Genomic DNA, 14,101 nt, shown 5'->3' with positions numbered 1-14,101 from the left:
GGGCCTTTGGATTTCCAGCAGCAATAATTGCTTAATTGCATGAACATCAGTGGTTGGTGCTCAAAAGGACTCCACTAACTGAGATTTACAGGTTGCCCCCTTTGATATTCCATTAAGAATATTGTAGAGGGAAAGTGGGCTTTGAAAAGTTGTTAGGAAATCTGTGAGTTAGGTTTCTAGAGCTCTACCACATACAGCTCTAGGCTCAACAAGGCAGCTAGGTGCAGGGAAATGAGCGGGGGCTCTGACAATGAAGACCAGTGTTCAAACTTTAGCTCCGTCACTTACTCGTTGAAGTGACTTTGATTTTAAGTATCTGCTGAATTATTCAAGGCCTCAATTTCCTCATCTGTGTAGAAAGCATGATGGTGCATTCATTTATTTAACTACTGTGTATTGAGCACTTGCTATGTGAAAGATATGTGCTGGGTTCTGAGGGGCTAGTGATGATGAAGACATGCCTATGTGGAGCTTACATATAGTAAAGAAGACAGACAAGGAAAAGATAAACAAGATAACAAGCCCCTCCTCCCAAAGTTGAGTGAGGAATCAAAGTGGAAGGGCTATAGATTGTAAGAAGTATTATGTAATTATGAGATTAAAATAATAAAATGAGGATAAGCAGAAAAGAGAGTTGAAGGAATATGTTTAGAGGACTATAACTGATAACAATGATAGCTACGCGTGCATTCAATAATGATAATAATAACTATCATTGTTGAACGATTACTATGTGCTACATACTGTGAAAGTAATTTACATGTTACGTGCATTTTATCCACTTTACACACCAATGAGGTAATTATTATTCCTTCTTTTTTACAGAGGAGAAAATGGAAGCTGCAAGAGGTTAAGTGACTTTCTCAAGTCTCACAGCTAGTGAGTGATGGAGTTAGAAATCTGATCCCAGGTTTTTTATAATGCTCAACAGTCATACTCTTAACCACTATGCTATACCACTATAACAACAAAAAATTCTAAATTTTATGGAAATGTTACCTAAATATCTGTTCCCTTCCCTGTTCACCCCTACTACATATATAAAGAAGCTTCTACAATTCAGGAATTGTGACCCATGAAGAAATTCATACTGCAGTTTAAATGTCTGTTTTTCTTTTGGGGTTTCTACCTTCCACAGCAGAAAGTTATTAACTAATATATTTCCTTGACAAATAAAATAAAGCAAGTGTGTGTTCTACCTGGAAATCTTTAAATTATCTCTTTAGACTTTCAGCACACAATTTACAAGTGACAGGCAACATATTTCATTATCTTTATGTTTGAAATAACTTTCAGAGAGTGGAGAGGGGTGTTTGACATTATTGTAATCAATTCTGTCAGAAATATTATTGGATTTACTTGATTTTGTGAACACAATCATTTTTCATTGTTATTCTGAATTTTCTCAGATGTTTTACAGGAAGCGAACATAAATAGTAAAATATGCTTCAGTAAGACATCTGTTGAAAAAATAATGAGGAGGTGCTCTTCTGAGTAGAGGCTCTGTGTAAGCTGTGATGGACTGTTTTTATAGCAAAAAGACAAATTCCTAAGTGTCTTCTGGCTAATACAAGCTCTACTCTTCTCAGTCAGAAGAGCAACATGGCCTCCCATAGCCTGAACAGCAGTTGGATTTGGTTGGGTACAGGAGGAAAGCACAGTCTAGAGAGGCACTACAAAGATTTAACCAACCAGCCTGTGAGGAGACCCAAACTCTGAAGAGTTTATGAATCAGTCTATATTGGCACTAATCCAAACAGACTTGCCCAAATTAGGTGTTTTATTGGGCTGAAAACCTTTGTGTGAAAGTTCTCTTTTCTGCCTGGTTACCATTTATATATTAGGTCTTTCTCATTGAGAGTTAAAGTAGAAGAAGGCATAGGGCAGCCATCCACGTGGCTGCAGCCCTGAATGACCCATGTCCAACAATCTTGGAATATTATGAGGAAAACTCTACCTGTGTTTTCTTTTATGTAGATGAGGGGACCTGGGAACAATTTAAGACTGGAGCAGAAAAATGTATTTTATGTGAAAAACCTAAAGTTTAAAAATTATTATCGTTATGTCTTTCTTTACGATACATTGACTCTTAACTGCTTATAACTCTTGTTGTCTTATTTGGTTTCCTAAGTAAGAGATTCCTTGGTCTTCTATGTAGTATCTGAGAGTATTTGGCAGAGGCCTTTGACATAAATCAGAGAAGGCATTATTGTCCTCATTTTAAATATGAGGCGTCCAGATATCTGAGAACCTAATGAAATTATCTAATGACTTTTAGCTATTAAGTGGCAAAGCAAAGAGTGCTTAGTGTCTAGATACTTTTCCTGCAATACCCAAATCTTGCATTTGGAGATATTTTTCCCACAGATCTATAGTTGAGATGAGAGCCTTGGTTTTGCTTGTTCTAACTGTTCTACCCCCGTGAGCTCATTTCTGAGTCCTTTGGTTTGTATACTATGTGTGACTTGTGTGTGTCTGATGTGATGGTGTATTTGTTTAATTTTGGGAAATATCCTCCAGAGTCTTTAGGGGAGATCTTAAATGAAATTTTTCTTCACTAAACATGAAAAAAAAATGTGCGTTGTTTATTTCTATCCTTCAACTAATTTTGATTTTTTTGTTATTAAAATATTTTGATATTGTCAAGCATATTTTTTGAGGTTATGAGAGTAGGGCAGTAAAAAATAGGGCAATGTCTTTCCTATTTTTGTATTCCAAAGGCCTAACAAAGCAGCAATAAAAGATTGCTGAATGTTTAAAAGTTTGAATCATAGAATTCTTCTGAAGAAGAGCAGTTTGATTCCTTTCAAATATACCTAGCTACCCAAATTTAGCTAACTTAAGTTAAAATTACCTGGGAAAGTTCCTAAAAAAATCTGTTTTGATGAATAGCTGAGCATCCTTTAGAGTTAGCATATCAGGTATCAGGATGTAAATAAGTACTTCCAAACCACTTGAAAAGCATTTGTTCTATAACTTGCACTCTAACATTAGCCACAAAATCATTAAGTACAGAATTTTATACAGCTCCATGTTAGGAATGTTGTGAGAGTGAAGCAGGCAGATCCTGCCCTCAAGGGGTTGGTAAGCTGACTGGGGAAGGTAAAATTTAAGATACTCAAACTTCATGTAGAACATGCTAGTAAAGAGGAATAGTGTCCAGTGCCAAATAAGCATTCAGGCAATGAATGTTTAAAACAAAAGCAACGTAAGAATGCAGGACAAGAATAATGCGAAGGTAGACTAGGGAAGGCTTCCCAGAAGAGGTGGAATTTGAGCTAGAGCTTTAAAGAGTTGGGTTAGCAAAGACAAGGGAGGTTAGACCTACACTGCACAGAGAGCTAGAAGAAAAGGACCAAATGTGCACAAGCATGAGGTCTTCCAGGGGGTAACAAGGACCAATCAGGGGACCAATGTGATTGAAAAATGATTTGCACAGTAAAAGGAATTCAGCCTTGGTTTTGCTGCCTGATCTTCCAAAATTTGCATCCAAATTGATGAAGTTATAATGTATGTGGTCTCTAGCCTGTTGTAAATTTCCATCTCTGTGTTTATCAGGCATCTTTCTCTCATGAGCTCCCTTGGAAATCAAGGGAAATAATACACTGTGCAGAGGAGAGAGAATCTGGTCCCTTGTGCATCGCTGTTGTGGTGCAGCACGGTCTGATGACCAGGGGTGCAGGATCCTATTTCTAGGATTAGTCAGAAAGGATTGAGCACATGTCTGTAGACTTTTGCCTCAATATTACATTTTAGATGGTTCAGTCGGAGCTGTTACATTTGGCAGCATTCCTTGTTAGCATTTGATAAACAATTATTGCCAAATGTTAGCAAGGAAACCTGCCAAATGTTACAGCTCAGATTTAACTGCTGAAAAAAATGCAATTCGAAAAAGCCTTTTGCTACAGAGCCATCGCCTGGTGTGCCAGTTCCAAAGCTGCAGGGGACTCTGGTTGGGACAAATTGTGAGTCTAAAGGTATAGGGCCTTTTGCCAGCAGTCTTGGGTTCCCCTCTGAAGTTATGAATTAGTTGACACCTGTTGGTTTTCAAAGCAATAGGTTTGGGGCAAATTATTTCTGGTGAACATTCTGCACCAGGGCTTCTAGTTACACTTTCACATTTGACACATCCTCCTTCGTGACACTTTATGCCGATAGGTAAATTGATAGATCATCAGATCATATAGTCTCTTCTTGCTTCTCTGTTGGTGGAGTGTCCAATTTCTTTTAGGGTTCAGTGTTCTTTAATAGCCACTATGGGATTATTCCTACTTTCCGTTTCCCCCAGGAAACATTTCTTCATCTTTCCATTCTTATTTTCCGTCCTTGGTTTATTAAGAAAAAAAAAATCACTCTAAAATTATCCCACCCCCCTTTTTTTGGATAGTTACCATCCTGGTAAATCAAGAGAATATTGTCAACAAGGTGAACGTGGATTTTAGTTGTTGGATACTGTGTCAGAGAATCTGAGTAGGAATAAGAGAAAATGGTTAGCTGGCTAATAGCATATTTAGACATCTTTTCAGCCCATTGAACAGCTTTCTCAGTGGGAATTGATTAAGATTAACTTCAAACTTGAGAGTCTTTATCTTTATTTAACAGAGCTTTGTTTTTGTCCTTACCCTGTGCAATTTTGCCAGAGGCTTGTGTTAGGATAAGCAATTTTATTTAATCTGTGGGTAGTTTGAAGCTGAGGGGATAACTAAAATGTTGGGACATATTCAAGGTACATAAAGATAAAAAGGTTAAAACTGGGGGTAAAAGACTGACAAATTTACTTAATAGAAATTGATAGAAAAATTTGCCTTTGTGTTCAAAAATCCATGGCACAAGTATAAGTCACATTTGTATTTTCTCTCCAGGATCTAATCCTCCTTCCAAGGTTGAGGTAGTTTTCCTCCAACCAGAAGTTCAAAATGCCAAATACATGCCTTCCTGGGGCAATGTTCCCAACAGATTGAAAGTTGGTATATGACCTTGTCTTGGCCAATCAGACACGCTAATCTAGGACTTTGAACCTGAAGTTAGTGACTTGGAAGGGAAAGATAGTGAAGAATTCATCCTGCAGGAGGTGGTGGTATCTGGGACAAGGAACATCAGTGGTTTCAGTAGGTCCATTCAGTGCTGGTGGCAGTGACGGGATATGCTTCTTGTAATGTATAATAATGTTAATTACCATGTTGAGTTTATCTGCTAATTATTTATTGAACCTTTTCAAACTTCCCCATCACTATATTTTCTATGTCATATCTTTATAATCTCCTCCCTGAACTAGTACAGAGGCCTCTTAACTGTCACCTTATATCCTCAGATCTATTCTTTACCTAACCTCTAACCTATTGAGTCATCTATATATAATGAAAAAAAATCACCAGAAATTCTCTCTTCAGAGGAGAGAGAAGATACAGTAGGAAAGTGTTAATTAGTGTTATAAGATCCATAGTGACATGGGAGGGGATTACCAGCATAATCTAAAGTAAAAACTTTGGTCAAAATGCAAAAAGATAAGCATGAGGGTGCATGTAAATAATTTTGAAAGTTGAGGAAAGAGAATGAGGGCTACTGCATGCCGTCACATTCACCTATGAAGTACCAGGCAGGATCATCTGCCATGTTGAATTGGGTCTTGAAGAAATAGAAGGTTTAGAATACCCACTGAGGGAAATATTGGCTGGCCGAAGAAAATTAAATAATTATTGTGATGAGGGCTCAGCTAAGATTGACAACCATGAAAAGTGTTGTAGCTTCTGATATAGTTGTGAAAAGGATATTCTTTCTTTGATAGTCAGAGTATAGGAGTATAGAAAGTAAAATTTAGGATTAAGTTAGGTTTGGGAATTTATCAGATGGGTGTGGTTGAAGGGCAATTTCACCAAAAAGTTGAATATGGGGATGCGTAAGAATTCTAGTTCTGAAAATGAAGAATAGCTTGGGTAAGAAAGGAAGAAAGTCAGAATATATTGGACGAAAATTGCAGGAGAGAGTAAAGAAACTTTGAGATTGAAGAAGCAATTGTGGTCAGACACTAATATATGGATTCTTATTCCTTCAAGGTTGGAGTCGTGGTAGAAGATGGCAAAACTGAAAGGAGTTGGTTATTAAAATGGAATGAAGGTAAAAGTCACTGGAGTAGAGTTTTATCTAAAACTCTGAGTGAAAGTCTGTATTCTGTTCTGAGGCCTAATAAAATGTTTCGTTAAGGGAAGGAGGAGTGGGTAGGTTTCACTGGCTACTGTTACTGACCCAACACCTTAAGAGAGAGAGCCACATGCACAGTGGTTTTTCGCTGAGAAGCTTGCTTCCTAAGAACACAAGTAAATTGGCAACAAAACTAACGCAGGGAAATAATAGAAACCTTAGAATTAGTAGTAACCTTAAAGTTCGTATAACCTAAATTCCTATCCAGTTAATTCAATTTAAAACTTTCCTCATCAGCTTGAATACTGCAAGTGGCAGAGAACTCACTTCCCTTACACGACAGTCCATTCTATTGTGGAGTTAATCCAATCATTAGTAATTTCTTCCTTGAACCGTGTAAACATATAGGCAAAAAGTTTGCATACTCATACTTTCAAAAGACAGCTCTTCAGTTGTGTGGAGACATTTTGTGTCCCCTACACTTCCTTTCGGGTTGAAGCAAGCCCATTTCCTTTATTTGACCCTCATAAGACATGGTGTCAAGGCGTTTTGGTATCCAGATTGTGAATGCTTAGGGATTGAGTTATAGTCTGGCATTTCTTGATCTACACCACCCTTCATCTCCGTTCTCGTCTTGGAGTACCCACGTTTCCTTTACCCTGTGCTCTAGATCCATCTGTCATCTCGGTCTTCTCTGAAGGCCATTCACTTCGCCTGGAATGACCACTTTTTCCTTCTTCTCTTGGTGAAATCTTGTTCATCACTCAATACCCAGCTCAAATGTTTACCATTCTTGTTCCTCAAGGTGCTTTGGCTGTACCTCCTTTGTGCTTCCAGCACTGCCTTTACACCTGTAGCACTTACATTTATCTTTCCCACTAGAGTAAACTTCTAAAGGTCGGTGGTCTTACTATCTTTGTGTTCCCACTGTCTAGTGTAATTCTTCATGTAGAATCCAGTAAATATTTTTTTAAGTGCATATTTATTTTTTTTAAGTATGATGCCCCAAATTGGGCACAATACTCCCTCTGCAGAGTAGGTGGAAATGTCACATCACTTGATCTAAACACTAACAGTGTCTGCTGTGGTGCTTATTTATTTGTTTGCTTGTTTTCTTGTTTGTGTGGCAGTCCCAGTTTACTCACATTGTGCTCATACACAACTGCATGCCTTGCTCTTTTTCACTAGACTTGACTGTTAAGCCAGATCTCCTCTATTCTCAGTTCCTAGCAACAGAAACTGACTCTGGCTAATTTAGTCAGAAAATAAAAGCAGTTGTTGAAAGGTGTTGTGTAGCTCACAGATGCAACTGGAAATCTGGAAGTTAGAAAACAGACAGGAACAGGGAGAGGCCAGGCAGCCAGAAGCACAGCCAAAACCCTGGGGAACGTCGACATTTAAATGGCAGATGGAAGAAAAGAGCCCAGGAAGGAAAACTGAGAAGGTGCCATCAGAGGGGCATTAACAGAACCACAGCAGTTTTCAGCCATAGGCACTAGGAGAGTGGAGACGAGAATTCTAAGAGGAGGCTGACGAGTGGCAAATGCAGGAGAGATTTAATAAGACAGTGATTGTAAAATGCCCATTGCATTTGGCAATTTGGCAGTCATTGGTGAGCTTGGTAAGAGTGTTTTCAGTAAAATAGTGAAGATAGAAGGTAACTTCCAGTGAGAAGCTAAGAGAGTCGGCAGGGTGGGCTAAACTTTTGAGTATTTTGGGTGAAAATTGGTGAAGACAAGAGTGTGTGACACCAAGGGAGAGCTTTTATTATATGAGAATCTTGCGCATTTTTAAGAGCTGTGGGAAAATGCTGGGAAAGAGGTTGGAATAGAGAAGGGAGAAGGGATAATTGGTTTAAAGATTTTATTTATTTATTTTTTCCCCCCAAAGCCCCAGTAGATAGTTGTGTGTCACAGCTGCACATCCTTCTAGTTGCTGTATGTGGGACGCGGCCTCAGCATGGCCGGAGAAGCAGCGCGCCGGTGGGAGCCCGGGATCCGAACCCGGGTCGCCAGCAGTGGAGCGCGCTCACTTAACCACCAAGCCACGGGGCCGGCCCGGGATAATTGGTTTAAATGTGTTTCTGAGAAGACAGGAGAGGCTTGAAGCAGAAGTCAGAACTGTCGTCATGACAGTAAGAGGGATACCTCATCCTCTGAGGCGGAAGGAAGGGGTAAGGGTGTGTGAACGCGGCAATGAGTTTGTGTGAGGAATGGAAAGTTGACGGAAAACATCTTTGATGGTCACGATTTTCTCAATGAAGTAGAAGAGATAGTGATCTACTGAAAATGGAGTGGGACTCTTGAGGAGTTCCTTTTTCCAATGTGTTGTTGTTGTTGGCTCTTCTTCCACTAGCCCCTCTTTAATCTGTGGTGTTTAGTGGAGTTCACACTCTCTAAATAACCTAACCCAGTGCCGCTTGCAGTAGCCTTTGTTATAGCACATATCACATCCTACTGTGATTGTTTATAGAAGCATCCACCTCCACCAATAGACAGGAAACTTAAAGAAAATACTCATGTCTTATTTCCATCTATCGATGGTCCTTAATCAGTGTTTTCTAAGTGAACAAAGAGTTTTTGAAATTTAATCTCTTTACCCTGGTTTACATGAGGGGTTTTATAATTGACATATTTAGAGCACAAGGCAAAGTAGAGATGGAAAAATCAAGCGCACTGTATAATACGTCACTGTGGAGTTTTTACATGAACTCAGTATTATGTCCCTTTAGTTCTCAGTATTTCATCAACAGGTCTCCATGCTCTGGTGTGGACTTCTTGTACTGCATATGCTGATGTGTCCATCCAGTAATGTGGGTAATTGAAAGTGGGATGAAATCTATTGTGAAAAAGACCTAGAGCTTACTTCTTATTTCTGTGATCAGCAACTAGGCCTATGTGAATCTGCCCAGAGAAGTGAGACAAGAGGCCCAACACCCCCACACCTCCTCAACTTGGTGGAGGAGGGCTCAGTTCTCTAAATGGCCAGTCTCTTCCTGTGAGTCACTGAAGCAGCAGAGGGCGGAACACAGCTCTTGCTTTTGCTCAAGGAGAGGTGCTGACCCCTAGCTCCCTGCTTTACCATTTCCATGCTCATTTCTCAGAGGTATGTGCGGTCGGCAGGCCTGTGCGGGCTGTCCGCTGTGACTCAGCGGTCCTGGGATGGAACTGGATGTAATTTATGGGCGCACAGATCTGGAGAGGAGAGATGCTAGCTTGGCTGTGTGGCTGTGTCAGGCACTTAGCGTGCCCTGTGAGGATAGAAAGGGGGCTCTAGAACAGAAGGTTTTCTGTGTCCTTAGAGCACTTATTTTAGGTCCTCACAAAAAGGAACTTCACATCTGCTTAGAAAGGAGTGGAAGAATACTGGGAGTAGCAGCCTACTCTCTTCATTGACTCTGATACCTGGGTTTTGTATTTGCTTTCCTGCTTCATCTTCTACCTTAATTTGGAAGGCCACAGGACTGCATCTCTAAAGGCAGTGTCACTATTCAGTGGGTATGCTCCAGGAGGGCTGCCTCCAGGTGGGCTCCTGTTCTGATTTCTCAATGCCTGTACAGTACCTGGATGCTGTATATTAAAAATAGCAGTCCTGGACCAAAATAATCTGTAGGAGAAGGATGCTTCACCTCATTCCCCTTAAAATATTAACAGTGGTTATCATTTGAAGAGCAACTATTATGTGCCAGGCTATGTACTAGGCATTTTATACACATTTGATTTTTGCAATAACGCTGAGAAATGGGTATTATTATCCATATTTAGCAATACATACTGATCAGAATGTTTCCATGAAGTGCTTAAAGTCACAATATTAGTAAATAACAGTGATTCAAATCAGGTTTGTCGGATTCTAAAGTCCACTCCTTTTCCACTTACCGAGCCCCACGAATAGCTCTGGAGAAGAAAAGTAGCACTAATCGGCTCTAGGGATCCTGAAGGTTATGTAGATGGATGAAAAGGGGCTGTTTTCTTTATAACTCTCTCTGTCTCCAACCTTTGCTTTGGTGAATATTTGGGGCAGGGCGGAGACAAAGGGAGAATCATAGGCTGATACACACACGAATTTCTCAGGGCCTCATTGAGAAAGCTGGGGAGGGGCTCTCTCGCATTTACTTTCTGCTTATTCTCCAGTCCAATTTTGGGGACCCCTAAAATTTTGACTAAGGATAGTTCTAAAGTCTCTAGGCCTTTGGAATTATTCTACCAAAAGTTTAAAGTCATACAATGTGAGTATGGGAAAGGAATAAGAGAGTCAGTAAAAAAGGCTAAAGTGGAAAAGGAACAAAAGGCGTTTCACCTCAGCCAATTTTTTTTTTTCTTTATGGAATTGTCCATTAGCTGCCAAGTATCTTCTGAATGTAACAGCTGTGTTCTTCTTGAATATATGCAGAGAAATTTAGGAAGCCTTTTCTGATTAAACTGAATGAGTTGCTTATAAAAATGCTGATGCAGTGAAGGGTCTGGGGTTTTATTTAAGTTAATACACTTAAAAGCTGATGAGGAGCAAGAGATCTGGTTTTTATTCTAAAACCACATGCATTGTGGCTATTGTGACTGTCACTCCCATTAATTAGGGTGTCAGGCACGTGACTAAGACACTGGGGCAGTAAAGCCATGGTGAGGAGCCAGACGGCTTGGGTTCAATTTCCACATCTACCTCTCACTAGTTAGGGGATCTTGGGTGAGTTCCTGGAACTCACTGTAGCTTGGTTTCATCATCCGCAAAAAGTTCATAAAATAATATTGTGAGTGAGTTGACATATACAGTGTATGTATAACAGCGCTTGACATATAAGTAGCCTTAGGTAAAGACTATTATTTTTATTACACAAAATGGAATGGCACTCTGTAGAAATATACCTTGCTTAACAAAAATAAAATTCAAACACAGGAGAGTTCTAGAAGGAGAATCTCCCGATGGGAAGGAGTTGTGTGGTCCATGGATCTAACATTTTACTTTGGGATTCACCTTCCCTTAGGGGTTTCTCCCTGACTGAATATCAACATCATCCCAATGACCTCAGGGAACACTGCTTTCTTGGTAATACTATTCCAAAACCTGTGAGTGGGGGTGGGTGAGGATGCTGTTACCTTATGACACAAGCTGAGATGAAGCTGCCCTCACAACTAGATCTTACTAGAGGCTGTTGGCAAAAAGAGGTAAGTTAGCACATATTATCTATTTCTGTGCTGTCCAATATGGTAGCCACTAGCCACATGTAGCTATTGAGCATTTGAATGTGGTTAGTCTGAATTAAGATGTGATGTACCTATAAGACACACTGAATTTCAAAGACAAAGTATAAAAAGAATGTAAAATATCTCAGTAATATTTTTATATTAATTACATGTGGACATGATACTATTTTGGATTTATTGGGCTAAATGAAATGTATTATTGAAATTAGTTTAATCTGTTTCCTTTTTTCTACCTGTGGCTACTAAAAAATTTAAAATTACACATGTGGCTCACATTTATGACTCACATTGCATTTCTATTGGACAGCACCAATATAGACAACCTGGTTTAGAAAAGAATAGCTTGCTCTCCAGGTTTGCTGGCATCTTTCTTTTTCTGTGACTTCTTACCTTCTAAGCTCGTCACGTCCTTCCATGTGATGGCCAGCAGAAAACCCACTGCCCAGAAAACCCACTGCTATTACTTGACAGCTAGTTGCCTCAAAGTCAAGACCAAGAGAGTGTCAGAATTTTCTCTCTGTCCTATAGGAGAGGAGCACCAAAAACACACTTAGCACTAAGATTAGGTCCTGTTCATTGTCCACAGGATTGCATCCTTACTCTTGGAATCCTCACTAAAATCTCCACATTGTAATACAGCAGAAATAACTCTGATTTTGTGGAACAAAAAAAGATCATAAAAGGCACTCCTATGATAATCATCTTTCCATTTGTACTGTTTATATGAATTGTATGCACTAGCATGCCAGACACACACAAATTGCTTTATACAGCTTATACTCTATGATATTAATGAAAATATTGTGAAGTAGATAATGTTTACATATGAGGAAACTGAGATTTGGAACTATTAAATAATATGCCTCAAGCCATGTAACTAGTGTTTGGTGAAGTTGGTTTAAATGAAAGTATATGTACCTTACAGCCCATTCTGTGTTGGGTGAAGCACTGTGTATCTCTTAGTCTCTCTGAAAAGTTCAGAAATTTCAGCACAGATGTTGGGCTTCACCATCTGGATTTTGCTCCTCTACCCAAAATCTTCGTCCCCTTTATCCAAGTCAGAGTACCCATTCTTTCCTCTCAGATACCTCTAGAAATATGCCATGAGGGATTGTTTGTTTTCCAATTTGTGAGACTAGGGAATAGCTTCTCCAAAGAACCAAGAATTCTGGGAACTGGGAACAAGGTAAAATATAATGTCATAATGATATGAATTTTCCTTCCATTTGAGCATGAAGGGAAAGCTTACAAGTAGGGATACGAAAGTGTTTGGCAGCCTTCTCCTGGTGTAAATACTCACTCTGGAAAAGTGGAGGAAATGCTATTCCCATGGATTGTTTGTGGACATGGTTGTGTGCAGGGGCTCCAGATCCAGCCTGACCTGACTCTGATGCTTATACGCATTGGGACCCCGGTCAGGCTACTTGACTGCCACAAGTTGTAGGTTCTACTTCTGGCAAATGGCATTAATAATAGTGCCTACTCATAGGGCTGTAGGATTAAGTCAGATGAGGCATACAGAGCAGTCAGCCCAGTGTGGGGCATAGTATGTATTTAATAAATAGTAGCTTTTATTTCTGTGATTCTCCTTGCATTCATACAAGCTGTGACCACACTAAAAGAAAACTTTGCTGTTATTTCTCAGTCTTTACTAATGTGTCCTATGATTTATTTTTCAAGGCAGTAAAACTGTCTCAGATATTCCTGGGAAAATTATTCAAGTGTCCATGGTCCCAGAAGGGAGTGAAGGCACACTGTGCCCAGCCCCTCTGCTTGTGCATCACAGCGAGCATGCAGAGACCCAGCACACTCCTGGGTGTTCTCTCCAAGCATCACAGAAAATTGCTAGCTCCACAGACATTTAGATAGCTAACTTGGGGAAAGAATTCCTCTTCATCTCTTATTTGAGCAGAGTACAATTTTTCCTTTTTCTTTCTGGCATTCTTGATTCTTTGATGGACAGAAATGGGAAGGGATTTGGAGCTCCAAAGGGATGTGTGGTAATTCTCTTTATAAGGCTATGATTGATTACTGCATTGCACAATTTCACTTTAATTGTGTTCATTTAGTATACCTGGCGGATATAAATGCATATTGTGGTATATAATGTATCCCCAATGTATATAAAATCAGAGCTATTATTCCATTCTGGGTTCTGGTGCTAATAAACAAGCTATTCAGCTTTGTCCAGGTAGTTTACAGCATTGCTGGAATGCCTTGATGGAATTACCACATTATCCATATACAGTTGGGGGCATATGATTCCTTTTATGTAATATAATAACCTATAATATAATGAGTATCATTAATAAAGTGACAAAATAAAACTTGAATTACCACTTCAGGATGTGCTTTATTCAACCAGTAATACACTTTTTGGTCCTTTGTAGTTTCTCTCCTTTGAATTCATGGCTTACTGCATTCAAACTGTGATATTAACGCACCAACCAAGCATACCCTGTTGTGTCATAAAGCCATGGTACAAGGTGTCAAATGGAAAAAAACAAACATTATTCTAAAACAGAAACTAGGAAATGTTACTGTGATGCTTTAAAAGACGGTATGGCTCTCATGAATAAGTAAATGTATTTACTAACCAAAAGCAACATTTCTACTTTTATTTTTGGGAAGGCAAGGTGTTCTTTACTCAGAAAACATTTTTATATGAATTCTGTATTTCAAAAATCTAGCTAAATGATAAAATTATGCGTTAGTATTAGCCAAGTTTAGATAATAAAGGACTGCACAGATTACCCTGAGAA

General features: G+C 39.3%; 1 long non-coding RNA gene across 1 annotated transcript in view; it reads left to right on the top strand.

Moving 5' to 3' along the window:
* Positions 1–683: 683 nt before the first annotated feature.
* LOC147918042 (uncharacterized) overlaps positions 684–14,101 on the top strand; it is a 203,504-nt gene continuing 190,086 nt past the window's right edge. Inside the window, exons 1-2 of the long non-coding RNA XR_015549140.1 lie at positions 684–879; positions 6,054–6,114. This is a non-coding gene — a long non-coding RNA (uncharacterized LOC147918042). The remainder of the gene's footprint in view (positions 880–6,053; positions 6,115–14,101) is intronic.

The sequence above is a fragment of the Ceratotherium simum genome, chromosome 2, assembly GCF_057802395.1.
Source record: "Ceratotherium simum simum isolate JZ-2026a chromosome 2, ASM5780239v1, whole genome shotgun sequence".
NCBI classification, from domain to species: Eukaryota; Metazoa; Chordata; class Mammalia; order Perissodactyla; family Rhinocerotidae; genus Ceratotherium; species Ceratotherium simum.
The sequence above is the reverse complement of the archived record's forward strand: the minus strand, read 5'-3'. Positions and strand labels throughout refer to the sequence as shown.